Source organism: Pyxicephalus adspersus, chromosome Z (assembly GCF_032062135.1).
Source record: "Pyxicephalus adspersus chromosome Z, UCB_Pads_2.0, whole genome shotgun sequence".
NCBI classification, from domain to species: domain Eukaryota; kingdom Metazoa; phylum Chordata; class Amphibia; order Anura; family Pyxicephalidae; genus Pyxicephalus; species Pyxicephalus adspersus.
In genome coordinates, this window is record NC_092871.1 from 21,817,747 (window position 1) to 21,840,799 (window position 23,053).

At 38.7% G+C, this 23,053-nt stretch overlaps 1 protein-coding gene across 2 annotated transcripts in view; it reads left to right on the forward strand.

Annotated features, from left to right (window-relative positions):
- Positions 1 to 1,765: 1,765 nt before the first annotated feature.
- Positions 1,766 to 23,053, forward strand: part of LOC140344579 (uncharacterized) — a 63,102-nt gene continuing 41,814 nt past the window's right edge. The window contains exons 1-4 of one of the 2 annotated variants that reach the window (XM_072431829.1): positions 1,766 to 1,919; positions 4,166 to 4,230; positions 4,937 to 5,031; positions 19,101 to 19,260. The gene's annotated coding sequence lies outside the window, so the exon portion shown is untranslated. The remainder of the gene's footprint in view (positions 1,920 to 4,165; positions 4,231 to 4,936; positions 5,032 to 19,100; positions 19,261 to 23,053) is intronic. The other variant, XM_072431830.1, reaches the window with a different exon arrangement.

Here is a 23,053-nt window from a genome sequence, read left to right on the forward strand (position 1 = left end):
ATTGGCTCGGGGCATTATATAGGGGTTGCAAATGACAGACGAATACAGACACTGACACAGGAGGAGGAAAGGATCCTGCCCCAAAGAGCTTACAATCTAGAAGATCTCCCCTCTGTGTCTGCCTACCCCCTCCCTCAGTTTCCTCTCTCCCTCTGTACTTTGCCTCTTTCAATACTGGATCAAGACACATCAGCTGTGTCACGGCTCCACTGGGCAAAGTGGTGGGCCCACTGTGTCACCAACCCAGTGGGTGGAGACGTGCACAGGGTCTAAACAGTAGCTTGGTCTTCTCCAGAGCCTCTAGAGGTGAGGATGTTGTGCAGCAAGCTATTGCTAGGTTGTGGCCCCCGTGCCCATCAAGGCAGGTGTCTGCTGACAGGAACCAATAGCGAAGTACCAGAGCGAAATCCAAACAGGTAGTCGAACAAGCCAAGGTCAGGACAGGCAGCAAACCAGAGTAGTCAGTAAAGAAGTCATAGGTCAGGGCAGGCAGCGACTAGAGACATCAGGAAACAAGCCAGGGTCAGTACACGGATAGCACAGGAACAACCACAGAGGATAGAGGTGTAGAAACCTGAGAGTAGAACCACAAGGAACTCCTTGTCCAGGCACTTCCTGTTGCCAGGCCATGTCCTTAAGAAGGGGATGTCAGGTGATAAGTGTAGAGGATGTCAGGTGATAAGTGTAGGTCACTTGAGGCACAGATTACAAACTGACCAGCAGAGGGAGTGCTGGGGATGCGACAGCCTCAGGTGTTATTCAGGTGCCTGCCAGCAGATGGTGTGCATCTGTAGAACACCCTAGTCCTCTGAGGCAAGGGATCAGCTGACAGAGAATCACCTGACCTAGACCAGGAAGTGTGCAGAGTGTTGGATCCAGAAGCAGAGATGGTGCTGGCAGCAGGGGACTCCAAGGAGAGTAAGCCAGAAAGAGGCACATTCTGTGACAAGCTGCCTCTTCTCCCCACAGCCTGGTATTCTGGGGGTTAACTGATGACTCACGGAGAAGGGAAATTAGGCAGCCAGCATGGACTGACAGAGGGACTGTACATAGCCAATGGGAGGCCAGCTGAGGTGGGGAGCACATACCCACAAGGAGGGCTCCGAGTGCCACCTCTGGCACATGTGCCATAGGTTTGCCATCACTAGTATAAGGTATAGAATGGCAGGATTGGGAGTATGTAAGGTAGAGAATGACAGGGTCAGGAGTATATAAGTTGTAATATGATGAGATAAGTATGTAACCTACAAAGTGCAGTTAGCAGGAGTATGTAGGGTATGGTAGGGACTGGCAGGATGAGGAGTATGTAACATACAAAGTGTAGTTGTCATGAGTTTATGAGGTATAGAACAGCAGGATCAGGAGTATGTAACATACAAAGTGCAGGTGTCAGAAGTATGTAAGCTATGGAATATCAGGATCAAAAGTACGCAACATACAGAGTCCAGTACAAAAGAATATAGACAGTAAAAAAAACTTTATACATTTTATTGGGGAACGTCCGCACTCTAGGGATGGAACACAGAAGTGGAATTTTTTAAGAAATTACAGTTTTCTCTTTACCTTTCAACACTGTAACATTTACTATTGTATAAAATGAAGACTCTTAGTCTCCTATGCTGTCTATAGACATGGTTCATGTGTGCCCTAGGGGTAAAATTGTATTACCAACACAAAATTTTGAACTATATACCAGGGGCAGTTGGTTTGTACAGTTCCTGGCTGAGCTGTTATTAGTACAACCCTATAGTTTGCCAACACTTCCCTTCTGCTATCATTCGTGTTACTACTGTGACACAAGCTAGTAGAGGAAGTTCAGGCTGACAACAACAGACGTAATTAAAAGCCTGGGTATAGCCCCACAAACAAACAAAAGCCGTTGTGCTATGGGTTGAGATGTGAACCATCCATGGGAACAGGTATGTAAGATTTCTATCTCTCAATACATCGCTTTTATACGAATAATACAAATGATAATGATTTAGCTGCTACTGGGTGCACACCCTGACATAGAAAATATTGTGAAAGTCTAATATAAAGTGTTCACAAGTTCAAGAACTACTTCCTCCATCTGACAATAACATAGGACTAGAAATATGTAAAAGAACCCTGTAATATAGAACCACTTCACATTCCAAACATTTGTCAATTGATTCATGAGTTTAGTGTTGGAACATCCATGGCATACTCTTCCTGTAACTTAAAAAATAACTTTTGTTAGGACTGTCCTTAGGGCATAAAAGCATTAGAAGCTGATTGAAGTCACTGTTCAACATTTCCAGCGAGATCAGCCAGTGGGCTCCTAGCCACACATTTTTAGGCTCCAATTCATAGACCAACCTAATATAGTCTGTAAGTCAATCTCTTCTTTACCCAGAGGCATGTTGGTTTAGTAATAGAAAACAGCAGCACAATGATAGTGTGGGGTAATTACCACAGACTTGGCAGAGCCTTACCACTCACAAACACAGAAAGCATTTGATTGTCAGGGGCAGCAAATATTGGATGGAATTGTTTGGATCATTGTGGATAGTTGGACCTGCAGGAAGCACAAGATGATATAACAAGATGTGAAAAACACAAGGCACTCCAAGACATTTTGCAATGTGATTAATGAATACTCAATGAAAGAATGAAAATCTGATAAATCAGTTTTCTTATAATGAATAATGTATTCATTAGCTGGTATATTTTTAGCTGCAATGTTGTTGGAATTTGGCACTGGTGAACCTGAAATAAAGAAACTCTATAAGGTGACAGGTTATCCAAAAATAACACCTTCCTGCTAATACTGGATCAGCTTCCTCTTTATTACTACCCTGTAGAAATATCCATTGTTTCCAATTATGGGGGTAGCATTTGACTTTTTCCCGTGTATGCCATCATACAGTCTCAATGGTTATTTACTAGGGTTTAAATAGAGCAAAGGAGCACTTGCTGATACTGGTTCCCCTGCCACTGCATTGCTCATGGTAAAAATATTTTGCCTTTGACAAAAGGGGACATTTGATCTCTTACACCTACCAGTGTGCAACACTTGGGTCTGGGTTGCTATTTGGACTGAAACAAAATAAAGACTTGCTGATACTGGTTCCCCTGCCAATCAATTGCTCATTAGCTGCTATGGGAAAATATAAAATGTTTCTGGCTATAGAGAGGCAATTGACTTTCTTTTGTACCTTCCAGTGTGGAGTAATTGGGTCTGAGTTGCTAATTGGCAGACCTAAAAATAATTAAATAATTCTCCATCATTTACTGGTACTGGTTCCTCTGCCATGTCATGGCACTGCCTTGGGGAAATATCTATTGGGGTAGATTTCAACCTCCTCCTCTACCTTCCAAGAAGCAGTCCTTATGTCTGAGTTTCCAGTCTCCTTGCCTAAAAAGTATGAAATAGCACTTCTCCATTCACTGATATCAGCCCTTCCACTCCATTGTTCTGGGAAATATCTACTGTTTCTGCCTTTGAAGACATATTCAACCCCCTGTGTTACCTTCCAGGATGCAGTACTAAATGACTAAATGTTCTGAATGGCCCATTGCTGGGGCCAAAAAAAAACAAAAGAACACTCACCCAATAACTAGTGATGGATCCCTTGCCACTGCATTGCTCAATTGCTGCCCTGGGGAAAAATCTATTATATCCAGCTATAAGGGTAGCATTTGACCTTACATGATGGGGTGCTTGTTTGAATGGCCTTTTGTCAGGCCTGAATATTGACAGGTGATAATATTATGATATTTGAAATTCAAGATTTTTTTTTTAATGGGTGGTTGCAAGTCAATTGCATTTTTGGGGTTTATACATAATCTTTCATGAGGTTTTATTGTAATGCAAAGCACTACCCAGTCATAGTTATCTATTATATTGTTTCAAGTTTGTCTTTAAACAGTTTACTGTTAAACTGCAGTTTATTATAATGGTAAATCTGGTTGAGCTGACCAATTAAAATCTGACCTTGCTCATCATAACCTTTGCAGCCTTTGTTTTATTTATTTAACATGCCCTCCTACGCTATTACTTTTTTTGTCTGATTATCATGACATTTAAAAAAAAGGAAGTGTGAGCTCAGAAATGCATTTCTCTGTGTTTATCAAAGTCTAACAAATAGTTATTTATTGATGAAAAAAATGTGACTGTTTCCTCTTTTTCTGAATTACCTAGATAATATGATAAACTGAAGAACAGGATGATGAGGAAGAACAGCAAGTAGTGACACATCCTAAAGGGTATGTAAACTATAACAAGGAACTTTGTTATATCTGTCTGGTAAGTGTACAGAATACCTATGGATCCTGCCAGGAATATAGTTGGTTAATAACTCTTGGTGCTGTTTGCCTCTACTGACTGCTATATATTATGTAACTGCTATGTTACAATGTTCTAGAGCAGAGCTCAGCAAACTTTGGCCTTTAGGCCAGATACGGCCTAGCCAGTTGTTTGTTATCACCTAACTCCCCCCTGGTTGATCGGCCTAATCCCGGCCGGCAGGGGTCGCAACCCGAGGCCCTGGAGCCGCATGCGGTTCTAGAGCCTCCTTGATCGTTCCCTTTCCTCCGTATGCATTGCGTAGCAGAGAGATTCCCATTCAGGGGCGTTCGTGGTGGGGGGCCGAGCCATCAGCGAGAGGCGGAGTCTGGCCTAGTATGCCTTTCTTGACCTCCTAAAATGGCCTAGTAGCCAAAAAAGTTTGCTGACCCCTGTTCTAGAGCAATGTTTCTCAACCGTTGAACCCCAGGGTTTCTCCATATGCTGCTAAGGTACTGTGAGCTGTGGATATAGTAATTATAGCATTATTTCAGGGGTTCCCCCATGTTAAAAAGTGGATAAATGTTACTCTGGAGTATCTGTATATGACCCTGCTCCTGTTATGGAGAAGACTATGTTTCTGTAGTTCAGACCTAGTATGACAACTCTGCTTCTCTTTATTGATAGAGGAAACAGGAAAGTTTGTACTGGCAGAATCACCAGGAAAAAAGAAAGAAATCCTGAAAAATTAGAACTGATGCAGCCACCACATCTAAAGGCTGGTAAGCTTAAAAATATGTACAATTTTAGTTCTTGGGTGTAGATAAAAAAATATTCTTTTTGAGTAAAAATTGAATAGAAGTGACCACATTTCTGCCCTTTTAATGTATGTACAAAATAAACTGAATTCAAATACAAACAGGTAAAACACATCCAGGTCAGGTCAGGCAGGTGACACTACTATTACTTAGTTTAGCTTTTGCAGACACCATGTAACCTCTCTGCTTACAGTCTGCTTGTTTGACAATTACTTGTTTGACAAGCTATGTATTTTTTGCAATAAAACAAACGTATCTGCTTGTTGGCAAAATTTTCTGAAATGTACATTGATCTTCTTGTGTACAGCTTAATGTATGATCCCCGCAAAACTTTCTGCAAGGAATAATGAACACCTATGTACAAGCATATGTCTGAAGATCCTGAACCCGGACTGGGTGAAAATCCCAGTGCTAATGAAGGAGCGAGGAGAGATGCATTGGCTGATCTTAAGACAGATTTAGGCTAATATATAAAAAATGTCAATATTTTTAGTAGTGGATTCATTTTTTTTACTTAAAGTAATTTATCCAAAACCGTTTAAGTTCAAAGCCAAGGGTGTGAATAGTAAAATCACCAGAATGATAATAGGGGGATCCCACTGCTGGAGTGTCCATGTCTGGTATGGGAATGAACTCCTTACATTAAACAGACTTTGTAATAGAGGAATTATGTTTAAAATTCTTTGCATTGGACGAAGAAGAATTCGTCAGTCCATTCAAAGTTGAAGACACGATGTTCGAGGTCAATCTTCTGGAGACTAGTAGCTGCGCGTTGCTTCTGCTCTTTAGGCATAGTAATTGTGGTTACTGTGCGGGAACTTGATCATAACGATAACGCGGAAACTCGCGATAACCCGACAATTCAATTAGGTCGGATCTAACAATAAATAACTATGGGGGCGTTATGGCTGGACTGGAATACTGGCTAGGCCATATCAGGCCTAAAGGCTGGAGTTTGCCTACCTCTGACATAGATTTTTATAATAAAGAACAGAAAAAGTTTTCGGCAAACATATTAGGACTATATTTGGTGATACAAATTTCACACAATAATACAGAAGAAATTTATAACCTTTTGTATGTCACAATAGTTTTTTGTGATACTTACAAGATTTTGTGGTCTGCTAAGGCACCATACAAAGTTCAACTAACTATAGGCGCATATACATCACCATAACATGGTTTAGTAAGTATGAACCGGTTCGTATCAACCGTAGTACCCTACGCGTTTCACCATTGTGGGCTTCCTCAGGGGTAGTGGTAGGTCAATTATTAAATTTCTATGTATACACAAAGGGTTTAAGTATGGCTTAATCCTGTATTGAGGATAATACAAGCCCAAGCATTAAATGAGCTTTGGAAGAGTTCTGGGAAAATAGGGTAATGTAGTAGTAGTCCCCTGTGTTGGTATAACTTCTGTAGATGAAGTATGCTCTATTTCTAGTAGATTGCTAGATGGTAGTTCAATTTAAACAGGTACCAATTGCAGAAAAAGGGAATATATATGCCCACTGACAGGTGTAGTCAACAAAGTGGGCTTGCCAAAAAAGATTCCAGAATATGGATACTGAAGTGTACAGAGATTAAATCCTCCTGTTGGTGCTGCAAGTATGCAATTGCTCGTCTGAGTTTAGCCTTGTTTCAACCACTCTACCTCTGACTTAGACTGTAAGAGAGAATGACACCATTCACATATCCATATATGTGTTGATGCAAATCATGCTGGCAGGATGAGAGAACAGAGTGATTATGTGATTTAGCTCTATCATTGCCCAGACAGAAGGCTGTGGGCAGGGGGCTAGGTGACACTGTTATATATTTGAAGTGTAACAAATAGAAAGTGGTGTCACTTTCCTGTCTGTGCTTTCTAGGGTATAAGTCATATAAGTGGGTGGACAACATTTCAAATCCTTGGCAGATAGTACAGTGCACATATTTGTATTTTAACTCTGTTCAGCAAATTGGGCTTTTGAGCCAAGCTCTAAAATGCTGTATTTACTACTTACTTATAAACAGACATACTTCAGGTCCTAAAGAAGAACAATTGTGAGATTTAAGGGTATAGAAAGGTTTGCTTTTAGAGGGATTCATCACCCCATTCATCTTTTTGTCTCCGCTACCTCTCTTTGGATTGCATCCCATGAATCCATTATGTTTTCAATGGCGAGCCTGTTACGTTCTGCACTACTTGTGCTCAAACATTCCACAATTTCTAATTTCTTTGGTATTCCTGGCATTGCTATAAGGCATTGACAGAGGTTATTAGTGGCTGTGAGCGGGGCTGAATTCTTGGCTGCGTTCGTATTGGCTGTAAGTGGGAAGAAAGCTGCGTTGCTTTGGACTTAGCTGGGTGATGATGATCTCTGACAGTGTTGTGCCAATGACCATTCTATCTGCAGCTCCATCATCCATCATGAAGGGACCCCCACGTACGTATGTATGTATGTATGTTTGTTTATTTATACTACATGCTACATATAATCCCTTTTATGAAGTTTGTAGTTTATATTAACAAAGCACAAAACTGTTAGCGGGTTATATCCTGAGTCCTGATTCTTCATAAATGTTAATCAGACCTCTAAGTTATCTTTTTTTTTTTTACATGCCCACAATAATTATTCAGTACATGTTCAAGGTTTATATGCCTAGATATAGTCGATTCTGCAAGGATGCAACCTATTATTGTTGACAACTGTGCAGCTTTTTTTTTTGATGCCTTTATTTAACTTCACAGATAGTTGCATTGTTCCACTGATATTAACTATATCCCTTGAAAATGTTTTTATGTGTGTGACTGATCTAACTGTTACAGTACATAGGTAGGTCAGTTGCCAAGAGAAATGGTCATATAAAGGTAGTCATCTGTTTAACTGCACAGTTCCGTGACCTGCTGAATCTTTTCTAATATTACAGAACAGCTTTGTGTGTGAATACTAATACCTCCGACATGGTATAGGTTTGATCTGAGACTGTCCCTAAATTCTAGGTATGGGTGACTTCTCTATATGACCAAAAGTTCCTGGACATTTGACCATTACATGCTTGTGTCAGATATCCTATTTCAAAACTATTGACGTAATTTTGGTGTTGCTCCTCTCCCTTTCCTTTGCTTCAATAGTAGACTCCAGGATGGCCTCGTACAAGATTTTGGAGTGTGTTTGTTGGAATTTGTGATCTTTCAGCCAGAGGAGCATTTTAGAGGTCTGGTACTGATGCTGGATCTGGTTCACAATGAGTGTGTTGACCCTTAGGCTAGGTACACACGTACAATAATTATCATTAAAATGAACGATTAACGACCAAACAATGATTGTTCACAAATATTTTGAACGGTCAAATAGTGCCCAAAACTGTACATGCTGTAACGATATAATTGTTCAAATATATTCCACCAATATTGTACACACACTAAATACGATTGTTTGAATGATGCAGGAAGTGACTTGTACAGGGGAAAGTGTATCACAGAACAATCCAGGATTACTGAACAACCGTACACACAATAGATTACGAACGATCGTCGCCCAATCAGATCCGCCGGAATAGACATTTGTGGAAAGGACGTTACATTCCTCGTTCATCAGCGTCATTGGCCAGTCGTTGTGCACTTTTTTTGTTAACAATTTTTGGACGAACGGTTGTTAATCGTTTCTTTCCAATGACAAAAATTGCACGTGTGCACGTAGCTTTACTAACACCTCCAACATTAACACCTCACATGGTATAAATGATAATTGGTGTGACAGGTTTGTTTAGGTTTGACTTGAGACTGCTCTTAAACTCTAGGTATGGATGACTTATCTATATGACCAAATGTTCATGGATGTCTGAACATTACATCCTTATGAGCCTGTCAGACATCCTATTCCAAAATATGGACATTATTATGATGTTGACCTCCTTCAATTTGCTTCAGTGGTAGCCTGCAAGGTTGGCCTTCTACAAGATTTTGGAGTGTGTACTGGACAAGAAGACCTGGTTCACAATAGATGTTCCGATTCTTACTAACACCACCAACACTAACACCTAACATGATATTAATGGTGCTCAGTGGGACAGCTTCATCTAGGTTTGACTTGGGATTGTCCATAAATTCTAGGTATGGGTGGCGTCTCTAAATGAGAGAAGGACATCTGACCATTACATTCATATGAGCTTTTCAGACATCCTATTCTAAAATCATAGGCTGTATTATGCTGTTGCCCTCCTTTGCCTTATTTATAGCCTCCAGGATGGCCTTATAGATTTTGAAGAATGTTTGTTGGAATAGCGTATTATAAGGTTGTCTTCAGAACTTGCTGGCCCTCTGGCCACCCAAGTTTCTCAAGCACCAAATTTTCAAACCATGTCTTTATAGACCTGACTTTGAGCACAGGGGTACGTACAGTCATGCTGGACCAAAAAAGGACCTTGTTGCTGCAAGGTTGGAAGCCTACATTTGTCCAAATTGTCTTTGTAGGTTGAAGCATTAGCATTTCACATCACTGAAAACATCCGCACTTAATCATTTGCAGGGGCCTTCATATACTTTAATATTATTAATAAACAGGATTTATATAGCGCCAACATATTACACAGCACTGTACATTAAATAGGCAAATGACAGACAGATACATACAGTATCACAGTAAGGGGAGAGGACCCTTCCCAGAAGAGCTTACAATCTAGGAGGTAGGTCATGTAGTGTAGCTGGAATGGTCATTCGTCCACAAACTTTGGAAATTTAGTGTATAGCAATGAAGGAAATTGGGGGAGTTGTATCATTCTGTTAAATTTATAGTTACAGTCTTGCATTATATGTGCAGATCCAGAAAACTGATCAACAGTCACTTTACTAAACTTGTGCTAGTACAATATGAATTTTCATTGTTGCTTTGAACAATGTAGTTTGCAATGCAATGCATATATTTAAATTCATACCTTATGTTTGTAATATTTGGAATGGATTGGGGAATGGTAGGAACCTCTGTCTTTTTTTTGGCACACAGTTTTTTTTTTTGTTTTTTTTATATCTTGTCACTAAATTGATGTTCCCCCGTAGGAACATCTCCCTGCCAATTTAACTACCTAGAATAAGAATTATTTTTTATTTTCACCTATTTTTTAACATATCTATTATTTGTATACAGAAGCTACTAGCTGACATGGAACAACACATTTTAAACAAATAATTTATAAAACACAAATAGAATACTTAGGGGTTACTTCAAATGTTGCTAGAGGTTCCTTCAGAAATGAGCAATTTGTGCCTCTCAGGTCAGTTTAAGTGACACCAATGGCTATCTGAGATTCTTCCCACTGGCCAGCAATGTAATAGGCAGTCTTCTTATTCTCCACTAAGTTAAGGCATAAGGGTTCCCCTGTTAAAAAGTCAAAAAAAAAAAAAAAGCTGGTTTAGAGATATTAAAGATTCAAGTAAGTTATAGCATTACATGTCATGTAATTTGCTAATTCAGCCATCTGAGGGCGCAAGTGGTCTATGGAGACTGCAATATTTTATTACATGCTTTGTATTTTTTTACTGTCAAATGGTTTAGTGCTTTATATTTTAAGGGGTACATTTATACAAGTGCAGTACATACACTAAATATTGCTGGACTTAGGTATTTTTTTTTAATTTCTTCTTACAGTGAACCTAAAGCTAATATGTTGCCAGTAGTGTAGTTACCTGTTTATTTTTATATGGAGCACAGTTTCTAAAATGAAGTTCAAAAAATTCCTTTCCAGAAACATTAGAACACAATGTTTACCTGCTGAAAAGAAATGCTACACTTACCTGTTCCACCAGTTCAGATCTCGGCCATTGTGCTCCCTGCATAAAGCTTGTGTAGGTTTCCTCTAGGCACTGCCACATCCCAAAAATATACTGGTAGGTTAATCGGTTTCCCCTCTCAAAACTGGCCTTTAGCTGTACACAGATGCTAGATTTTCACCCGAGACTAACCTTTGTGTTCGCCTCTGGCAAAAAAAATTAACATCTGAATATTTATTTCCCTCGAATCACTAAATGGTTATTGGTGTTTTCTATTGAGGAGTGTTATTGGGGTGATCGACTATTTTATTGTTTTTAAAGAAACAAAAACTTTGTTATACCATTTCTTTTATTAACCAATTGATGGAGGACAAAAGATGCCAACACATATCAGTTTTCAGAAACTTTGGCCCCGATTCATCAAAGCTCTACAAGGCTGGAGAGAATACACTTTCATCAGTGAAACTGAGTGATCCAGCAAACCTGGAATGCATCTGGTCCAAGATTCAAAACATTTGCAAACAAATAGCAAATTACTTTGAAGAAACTCATTCCAAGTTTGCTGGATCACCCAGGTTCACAGATGAAAGTGTATCTTCTCCACTCTTGGGGAGCTTTGATAAATCAGGCCCATAGATTGAATGGTCTATGGGGTGCTTCATAAGAAAAGCATGTGATGATTTAACTCCCCAAAATACGCCCAACAGAGACTTATTTTGTATGGAGAGTCTGCTGTGTGTCATACATGTGTCAGTGTACTTTCCCCAGCCTGTGGCCTTGGTTTCAAGCTGAGATTTAAAGACTTTGTTTGTGGGTTGTGCCCACGTTTCTAGAAAAAGAGGATATAGGGGCTCACTTTTTCAAGCTGACATTTTCTTTCCTCGCCATGTTTTCCTGTGGGTGGGTGTTTGGGGAGGCATAGATGGAAAATAAAAAGAGACTTAAAGGGACAGCTCATAAAGCACTATTGTATAAGACGGAGGAATTTACACTTTCCTCCCCTGAGGGTTCAGTCTTGTTATCTTCAGTCATTATATTAACTTTATTCAATGAAGCCACGTATAGACGTCAAAGGGGCGTATTTAGCTGAAAAGCTCAATAAACACAAATGCTGATTTCTATTGCTGTGTAAGCATGGGCATTGCCTGCAGTGTCTGGTTGTGTATTAGAGTGTTATCCCCTTTGTATCTATGTTAACCCATTCTAAAATCCAGGGAGTCACGGCCTCTCTCCCCCCATCTCATTGCATGATTTACAAAGCCTTCTCAAGTCTCCTGCTAATTCAAAACAAACCAACTTTTAGAGAAAGGTATTTGTTTTTAGCAATCATGTAGACAAATGACACCGCTGCAATGTCCCCATTCTGAAGACTGTAAAAAATAAACATGCAGGAAATGATTGGTTATATCAAAAAGTTCTGTTTCTCACAACTTTGTTTCCTTTATTTTAGCTTTTCGATGTATCAAATTTAGTAATTTAGATGAAAGGTTTGATGCACAATAACATATTTAAATACTTAAATAATACATCTATAGAGGTCTCGATATCCATGCTAAAAAAAAGGGCCAGCTCAGGAGTTCCTCCATAATTGTTCCTCTATATTAGGGACAGTTGGGATGTATCCTTTCGCCTGAGACTCGAATCAGTCCTCTTCTCTGCATAGCTGTCAGATAACTCTAATTTACATGTAATGCCATTGTATAGTGATTTGATGCCTTTATGATCTGGGCACGTTTGGGTGACGGTTAATGTTCCCCATCTCCAGTGGATCTAATAGTATGATCTGTCCTCAATAAACTGATTTTGCTGATTTGCTATCTTCTATGGATATAGCATCTAATTAATCCATGCACATAGCACAACATTTATAATATACTGAAGCCATTCTTCTGCTGGATATCCCTCTGAAGTGGTATTTGGGGTACCTCACCCTCCCTGTGTGCCTTGGTCTTTTCCTCCAGCCCTTTGTGCTCATACTGCACCAGGTTAAAGTTGCACCGGTATGTTATGTCTTTGGTGTGCTGCCATATCTGTATTTACTGAATCCCTGAGGAAGCAGATTCTATCTTCGAAACGTGTCGGATTACAGCATATCGACAATGTGTACTATCCTGGTGGATGGATGAAAATATGTAGCACTATATTTTGAATGTGTATCTGTTTGTGATGGAGATGGCACAGATATTTTAATTTCTTGTTGTATATGTTGTCTTGTATTAATAAGGTTGTATTTTATGCATTTATTTATGGTATACTCACTGCCTTAAAAGCCCCATATGTTTTTCTCTCTTGTGGTATAGCATAGTTAAGTTAGATGGACAATGAGATGACTACTTCCTCACGCCTGGGAACCATGCCTGCTGTTCACGTGCTGCATGTAGTGTCTCACCCATGGCTGCCCTTGGAAAAGAAAGGGAAAAGTAGTGATGGGTTAAGTGCCGTCTGCTTTCAAATAAAATGTTTAATATTTCATTAAGGTGCAAGCCGCCAGCAGCCACCCGGGTTCTGTTACCACCTAAACTTACCTTAACAGTTCTCTGTATGCTGGTATAGTTCTCAGTATCGGTTTTATTCCATATGCATGAATGCTACACAGCACCAGCACTATCAATTTATATGCAGGGGAAAAATCCCAGTATATTTCTGTATGCTGCACAGTTCCACTTCCTTTATCCAATAGACTGGATGCATTTCTATCATCTGTTATTGTTCTATTATGTATTCAAAATACATTAACAGAATTGTACTAGGAATGAAAAAAAAATTAAACAGGGCAGGTTTAATTTTTTTTATTAGTTTCCAAAGTAAAAAGTTGTAGTTTCACTAAAGCCCCCGGCCATTAGCTGTTCACAGATCTTTCTTTCATCCCACTGAACAGTAGGCTGTATGTTATTGTACATTTTCCCACAGTTACAGGAAGGGTTAAGAATTATTGCACAACAGAATTCATGACAAACACTAGTCATGTAGGCATTGGTGACTCTTGAGTCATTCATGCCTTAAAAACAAAACACAATGAACTTGTGACTGATTCTCTTCCGTAAGCAATTAACATATGCATATCTCAAATGTGTCTAGCTCAGCACTCATTTGCTGATCTGTGAGTCTCATAAATGAGTGTAGTGTTTGCCAGTTGCTTAACTGGGGAAAAAATATTGGAAGTCATGCATTTATCCAAACTGCAGCTAACATGCATATTAAGAAGTCACAATTTAATGTACCAATAGTATCATAGATCATATAGAATAAAAACTGAACCATAACTGGTTCCAATGGACATCCATTGGATTTTCCCCTGTTATTGTAAAGTTTTTATAAAGATCCCAAATTTGCTTTGAGAAGTCTGCTGAGGAGCTGAAAAGGCGGATTCCTTTGATGCGGCAATGACAGGTCTTGGTCCTACAGGTAAATATGTGCCAAAATTGGCAAGTATGCTGTACTGGGTACCCTACCACCAAAGAATACAGTTCCTGTATAATTATCTTTTGCTAAATTATTTAAATCCTCATCCAGCAGCCTCATCCCAAATTAGAGGGGAGTAAAGTACATGATCATCCTCACAAAAAGTTTTTCACTTGGATGGATTTTATGGTGGGGGAATCGGTAAAAGGTGAGAATGTGCTGCAGGGGAGGGGGAGAAGAGTTAGGTGTCCCTTTACTTTGTCCTGTAAAGGAAAAAGAAAAGGGCCACTTCAAATCAAACATACACTTTAAAAACATTTATTAATTAATCTGAAGTCTATATTAGCTTTTGAATTAAAACGATATTCTTCAGCCATTGAATGGCCACTGCATTGTATACCTCCTATGCTAATTACCTCTACCTTCCTGGTGAGTTTTTGATTTTGGAGTTTAAGCATGGCTGACTCCACTTAGTGCCCAAAACACTTGGTGTTGTCATCTCAAAACAGGACCTGAGTGCATTTCAAGTGAAATGTACATGTATTATTTTACAGTATTTATATAGCGCCATCATATTACGCAGCACTGTACAAACTCAATAGTCGTGTCACTAACTGTCCTTCAAAGGAGCTCACAATCTAGTGTTCCTATTATAGTCATATGTCATTGATGTATTCGAAGGTCAATTCTGAGGGAAGCCAATTACCCTTACTGCATGTTTTCGGGACGTGGGAGGAAACCCACACAGACACGGGGAGAACCTGCAAACTCCATGCAGATAGGTTCCCGGATGAGATTTGATCCTGGGTCCCAGCGCTGCAAAGGCCAGAGTGCCAACAACTAAGCCACCGTGCTGCCCATATACACAGATATGCTGTATGTGTTTTTCCATTTGCACTGTCATACAGTGTAAGTATTATTACCAAATATAGAATCTGATTTATATTGACATCACCTCTACACTCTGTGCTTGCAGTGTCCTTCAGGGTCTTATCTGCAAAATTCTACAAAAAAAACACAAAAACGCTGTCAAACCCATCTGATGTTTTTTTTCCACTCCCGGAACTTTTTTGTTGTCTTTTTTTTGTCAAGTTGTCTTGAACTAAGCATGATGAAAAACATATAAAGTATGTTGCTGTGCTTAATTAATGTTCTGTCTGATTATTTTCTTTAAAAGGAAGCATCGTAAATGTGGTTTGGCAAAGCACTGCTTTATAATTAGCGCTATAGTTTAATTATCGGTATCATAGGAAGTATAATTATAAATGTAGTAGATCTCCAGTGTCATTATGTGGACAGACGTCAAACAGACGTCAGATTTTTGTCGCTGGAAATTATCTTTTGGGATTGTTTCCAGTGACAGGAGGGTGAATGAGCGTTGTACACAATTAATGAACGCTGTACACATGCTAGATTATCGTCCGAGACGTGCTTGTGCGCATAGCTTTAGAATCCATTGGAATTGCACAATGTTTGGAAATCCAGATGTTTCACTTAGTACTGCATGTATGATGTGCCAGCAGTGTTTATCTATAAAATCACACTTCCTTCCTTGTAAGAGACACGCGTCAGAGTCCCCACTACATGCTTTAAATTTCAACTTCTTGTGTAAGAACTTAATCTTACTCTGTTCTTTCAGGAAGTGATGCAGATGATACTGAGGTCTATGTATGTATGACATGTATATGACATCTTTGTATTTATATCTTCTCTCGGTCAGCTAATACCTTTTCTTAGCCCGCTGGAGACTTTTGCATGTTTAGCCTTTCTGCACCATTTGCATTTATGCTACCTATAAAGTCCTAAAACTCGGGTAATAAAGAACATTGTGTATTACTTGGAAACTTGGTGAGTGTTGGCGGGGGGGGGGGGGGGTAATGGGTGGTCTCTGTTTTAATGTATGGAAGAAACACACGCCTAATTCCAAGGTAGGCAATTAAAGGGCAGAATAAATGACGCAAAAAGCTGAACACCATTTCCTTGAAATAACGTGTAATTTATTTTACACTGGGCCTCTTTGATGTACACTGCTGCCTTTGCTTCAGAATCACATGTGCGTTACAAAGTTTGTTTGGGTGAGTTAGGTGTGCGTGGGGGGTAAAAAATCCTTCCTGGGAAGTGGGAATAAATCCTGAAATAAACTTTATTTTTTAATGCACTTTAAATATTTATTTGCTTAATCATTAATCTGTTTTATTTCGTCTAAACAATGTTTGTAGTTTGTGTGTTTTTAGTTGTGTCTCCAATGGTCCAGAATTTCACAATGGAGACTTTACATTTTTCATTTTCTTTATAACAACAACATTCAAAAAGACAAGACGTAAACAGTAGCATGTTGTATTCCTAACCCCTTGAGTCCCTGCCGTGTTATATAAATGCTTTGGAGGGTTAAACTTAGGTTGAACCTGGTGCCAAAATGTTTACATTTTTTAGGGATTATAAAATCCCTCAGGTTTTCATTACTTGGGGAGATTTCTTCTAACTTTCTCTTGCAGTGACATTAATGTCACAGGGACAGGAAGTAAAGAATATCTCTATTTTGCTGAGAATAGTGCTCTATTTTGGAGTAGTGCTCTCTATTTTGGTGCTGAATAAAGAAAAACCTGACGGGATCTAACCATTCCAAAATTTTGGATGGATTTACTCAATAAGTGATTTGAACATTTATTATTATTATTATCCAGTATTTATATAGCCCTAACATATTATGCAGCGCTGTACAAAGTCCATAGTCCTGTCACTAGCTGTCCCCCAAAGAGGCTCACAATCCAATGTCCCTACCATAGTCATACGTCATTACCACAGGTCAATTTTGGGGGGAAGCCAGTTGAATGTAGGCACCATGCTACCCTAGACTTATTTTAAAATTATGTCTTCCTGTACAACCTCCACCCCTTGGGTTGTGTGTTCACTTTAGTAAAAACTGTTGAAATTTACTATTAATGGCTGTATATTGTCTGCTGTAAAGGGAAAACTACAGACTTCCAAAAAAGAAAAAGCAACTATGGTAATTATAGTAACAGGATTGTTGTTACCCCCCACGCACACACACCAACTTTGATGTTGTAGGCCCAAGAGTGACTTTATGGTAAATACAGCCTCAATTTGTATATGGCACCAGGGTTGTTCAATCAATTGTTTTTTTATATTTACACTTTTTGTATTTGATGCAATCATAAAACAATGTGTGAATTCTGAGTTAAAATAAATAGGTCATAGGTCTTACAGTTTGTTTTTATATAGAAATATACAAAAGGGTTTCAAGTAATCCATCAGAGACAGAAAGGCAAGGTGTGATGTTTTTTGTGGGTAAGCGTGTTATAATTTCCTGTATGCTTTAGGAAAAAAAAATAATAAAATCAGGTCAAAGACTGGCTTACCATTGCAAGATTGTTCAAGTCTAGCTGTATAGGAATACAAAATTCACATTATTCAGATGTTCAGACTGGGTGACAATGTTACTTATACAGTAAAAGTTGCCATATGGGACAATATCAGTCTGAAAAAGCTGTGAAATATGCAGCTCTTATGTTATTATAGTCAACAATAGAAACGTATAACAGTAACAATTGCTTCCAACAAGGCATTCGACAAGAGAATTTATCTTATGACATGTTGACACTGTCAATTGGAATTGGAATTGTAAGTAGAATAAACAGGAACAAAAAAGAGGAGCCTGATAGATGAGGGTTAGGCACTGTTTAAATGATCCAAAAACCCTAATTGTAATGGGAAGGGAGAAGGAAGGTGTGAATAATTTGATAGGTGAGTCCATGAGTCAGAGGAAACTCATAGGGCTGAAGTTGGTTGCACAGAGAAGAATTGGCAATTAAATTGTTTTGTCTGTCATTATCTTCTGCTAATAGTTCTTCTATATATGTAATGTGGTTATACAAAATTGAGAGTTCTACTCACCTCGGAAAGCTGGGCGATTGGTAAAATGTTGCCATTTTTGCGAAATGCATTGAAATCCATGAATCCATCCAAGAGGTGAAATTAGCACGTTTTAGGTGGTTTATATGGCTTCTGAGACAGAATCTTCTTATCCTCAACCCATTATTGAGCCAGAATCCGTTTACTCATTATGCATATTGATAACAATTTGAAAATAGGACATGTTTTAACACAATGGGCCTGATGTATTAAAGCTCTCTAGGACTAGAGAAGATAGACTATCATAGAAGAACCTAGGTGATCCAGCAGACCTTGAATGGATTTCTTTAAAAACATTTGTTGGCAAATGTTTCTAATCCTGGACCAGATCCATTTCAGGTTTGCTGGATCACCAAGGTTCTCCTTTGATAGTCTATCTCCTCCAGTCTTGGAGAGCTTTAATAAATCAGGTCCAATCAGTTAACCTAAATTGGTCCATGCCTCCCAGATGACAACCGGTAGTGGGTAATACATCAGAGATATTGAAAATGTGTTAAAAAATAATTCACAAGAGTTAGTTCAATTCTCTGCCATTCTGTCTGCATTTGTTTGCAAAGGTTTTCATCCACATCCTAAAAACATGGACAAGTTCTGTAGAACTGATCAAGGGTAACAACTCTTTTCCTTAGATTCAGTGCAGTGAGGTACCATTGTTACTCTACGATTTCAGACACCACATCTAATAACTGGTAAGCTGCAATATATTAGTTTTGATTGCACAATATTTTCATTTTTATACAAATTTAATTTTATTATTAGTACTTTGCTAATGTGTTATGTGTTAATAATTAATGAGTAATGTGTTAATAATTTAGAACGGAAGAGTTCAATGTTTAAAATAGATATTATGGAACTATTTTAACTTGCAGTTTTTTGTTTCCTTGTATCCATTTTACTTTTTTATATTTCAAAAGTGTGGTATGTCTCTTTCTGCTCTATTTACCAGGGCTGGGCCGAGGAGGGGTAAGAAAAGGAGGCGGAGTGCTTGAGCAGAAGAGGGGTACAAAAAGTGCAGGACCCGCAATCTATGCTGCTGAACTAGCTCACATTTCAGTTTCGCCTTTGATGGCACAATACCTAGTCACAACACTTTAACTATTTTAAAGGTAAATTTGATTTTAAGTTGAGTTATCCAATACTATCCTATTAAATCTATCACTTTCAGACCCTCTTTAATAGAAGCTACTTACTTATACTTACCTTCCAAAAAGTCCTGATTATGCCAAGCACCTACTGCTCCTCTGTTCACTTTAATAAACTTTCTCTGTGGCTGGATCTGTGTACTGTGCTATAGGAATAAATGTATCAAGTGGCCGCACGTGCAAAAAAGTGCCAGGGGTCTTTTGTGGAAAATCATCTTATCATAAAGATAAAATTTTAGGTGTGTTGGCTACAGTGCAGGGACCGTTTAAAGTTACTAAAAATCTGGGCACAGGTTTACTTTAATAAGGTTAAAAGTTACAGTAGAAATAAGTTACAGGTTATTCCTAGCAATTAATTTGGGATAGAGAGTTGTTACTGGGCTCTAGAGTCTTAGCTATAGTTGAGGTTAGGAGTCATTTCAAAATTGAAAGGTCAGAGTTTTTTTTTTTGGTGTGACATAATTTAATCTAATTGGTGATATTAGGGCTGTTGCATATTCCATGTAAAATGAACGATTCCAAATTCAACAATGATGCTTTAAGGTTTATTATCATTAATTTGTGAGTTTCCTAGAACACAAAACTACAGCTTAGAATTGCAAATTGTTGATTTGAATTTGTAGGACTTTGTGCGGTAGCTTTTTGTTATACATACTTTTATCGGACAGTTCAATGTTACCACTGACTGTCTATGGAGAGGTACCCAGTTTAAGCGTATCTCTACCCATACTATGGATAGGAAAGGATAAGGGTACCATGTACAGTCATTAAATACAAACTATATATTATGTAATGTGACTCTGTTTAACAATTCCTTGCAGCTGCCACAACCAAACAGAGCAGAATAAATAAAAATCCCAGGATATTACCAAATATAAACAGCGTTGTTTTGTTAACATAATGGCTGTACTCTGGGGTGTGTTCCTGAAAGTCCTGTGACATCAACAGGACAAAAACCATCAGAATTTTTTGTTCTTATTGCTTTTCTGAACAGCCCATTAGTGCAGTCACATTTGCCTATTACAGAGGATATAAATTCTTTGGTGTGCATACTGTTGGTACAGATTCACTTTAAATCTCAGTAATTGTGAATCCTGTATATCTATATTTGGACAACTGCTGAAATAGTCATTTATCAGTGGTTTGCTGACTTTTATTGTAGTATCGGTCCTAAATTCAGTGTGTCAGCCAGACCTATTCCTGGCACTTACACATTAGTGAGTCACAAAGTATCTGCAAACTAGCATGTAAGTCATCTCAGTTACGGCTCAATCACCTTCCTCGTCACACATCAGTCACATCTGTGCGGCAATAACACAATCCCAGCTGGCATTGTGTCATTCGGATCACATCACACATAATCTTTTCTATTTCAGTAAAGTATGAGTATGCTGCACTTCATTGTTTTTATGTACAAAGTGTGACGGTCCCCCTCCTGGGTGTGTCTGCTCCCTTATTACCTGGTCATGTAAGTTCATTTAAAGAGTCTGCAATGACAGATTGATTGACAAGTTTTTGTAATACTGTGATTTTTTAAAATTATATTATTGCAGATTTGCATCATTTAGGAAAAACAAAACACACAAAGCACGCAAACAAACAAAGAATGGGCAAAATTACTAAATTGTGACTATGAAAGGAAGTAGAGGCTTTGCTGCAGGAGCTTACAGTCCAAACTCATGTCTGTTTGTAAAACAGACTAGGCACTAGTTAATTGTATCATATCATTTTATATAGTTCAATGACCATTTTCAATTTTGGACCTATAGCCAGATCATTTAGAGATCAAAATGCCTACAAGTGTTGGGTGCCAAGGTAAATGTAGAACTATGTGTCAGCGCAGCACATGGAGTCAAAAAATATAAATACAAAGTCCAGATAGCATTCTGAAATTATCAGTAGTTGAAATGTATATTATTATTATTATTATTATTATTAATAATATTAAACAGGATTTATATAGCTCCAACATATTACGCAGCGCTGTATATCAAATAGAGGTTGCAAATGACAGACAAATACAGACAGTGACACAGGAGGAGGAGAGGACCCTGCCCCAAAGAGCTTACAATCTAGGAGGTAGGGGAAGTAACACACAAGGAGGGGAGATATGTAGAGATATGTAGACGTTTTCAAAAGACAAAAGAAGATGGGTAGGCAAGTTTAAAAAAAATGGGATTTGTATATACAGTTGGGACCATTATTTTACATAGCCACTTGAAGGCATGTATACATGGTCACTTTATTTGCAAGGGAAATGCTATTCTTGCCATAGAATAAAGAGAATGAGCAAACATTGTAAATGTGTTGCAATTAGCTTTACTGCCATGCTAGTAAACAATGTATTGTATTCCCTCCACAGACAGGAATAGCCCTCTTTCTGCACGCACGTTGAGGTTTAGTATCCCCCGAGATAGAATTAGCACCATGGCAATAATAGGAAATGTTGTAGCTCCTGTGCCTATAGAAGAGAGACCTATACATTTCGAGGAGTCAGAAATAGAAAAGGATCTGGGGGTTCTGGTAGATCATAGACCCAATAACAGCATGCAATGCCAAGCTGCAATATCTAAATCTAGTAAAATACTTTCTTGTATTAAAAGAAGAATAGACTGCGGAGATGGAGACATAATCCTGCCCCTGTACAAAGCATTGGTCAGACCACAACGGGAATATGCAGTCCAGTATTGGGTACCACAAGAAGAATGTTTGTGGAATTGGAGAAAATGCAGAGAAGGGCAACTAAACTAATAAAAGGAATGGAGGAGCTCAGCAATGAGGAGAGATTAGCTGAACTGAATCTATTCTCCCTTGAGAAAAGAAGTATAAGGGGGTTATGATCACCCTGTATAATATATAAGTGGTCCATATAGAGTACTCTATTCCCCATTATTAACTTTGAGGTCTTTACAAAGAACAAGAGGTCACTCTTTGCGTCTGGAGGAAAAGAAGTTTAGGCTCTGGATAAGGAAGGGATTCTTCACTGTAAGGTCTGTGAAATGTGGAATCTGCTCCCTCAGGAAGTAGTTTTAACAAACCCTAAAGATTGCTTTATGAAAAAGCTGGATGCTTGTCCAGAAGTGCACAATATAACTGGGGATAAAAAAGATAAAGATAACATAGACTGTTGATCCCATGAACATCCGATTGCCTCATGGGATCAGGAAGGAATTCTTTTCCCCTGTTGGAGCAAATTGTACCAGGGTTTTTTTTCCCTTCCTCTGGACCAACTATGCCCATGGGGTTTTTATGTGGGATATGTTTATTTCCCTAGTGGTTGAACTTGGTGGACTTATGTCTTTTTTCAAACTTACTAACTATGTAACTTTGACTGTGATCCCCCAAATCTGTCAGATAAGTGGTTTTCCTTTTGTTAGGCTGTGTATGCAGACAATCGTTGCATGACAGATTTTTAAGTAAAAAATTCGGAAAAATAATTTCCAGTTATCAAACCTCCATTGAATTCTCTCCACACCTAATTGCCCCATAGCAGTTAACTATACAATGCCATAGAACATATAAAGCAGAAGTGCTGAAGATTGATGTGGTGGCTGCCTAGTTGTGTGTTGTAAACAGCTTGTTGATTACTGAGTTCCACAATTCAATCTTCAATATACCGTATTTTTCGGCGTATAAGACGCACTTTTTCTTCCCCAAAACTGGGGGGGAAAAGTGGGTGCGTCCTATACGGCGAATGCAAGTTTTAAAAATAAATAAAACCGGTAACATACTTACCCGATACCGCGATCCTGCGTGC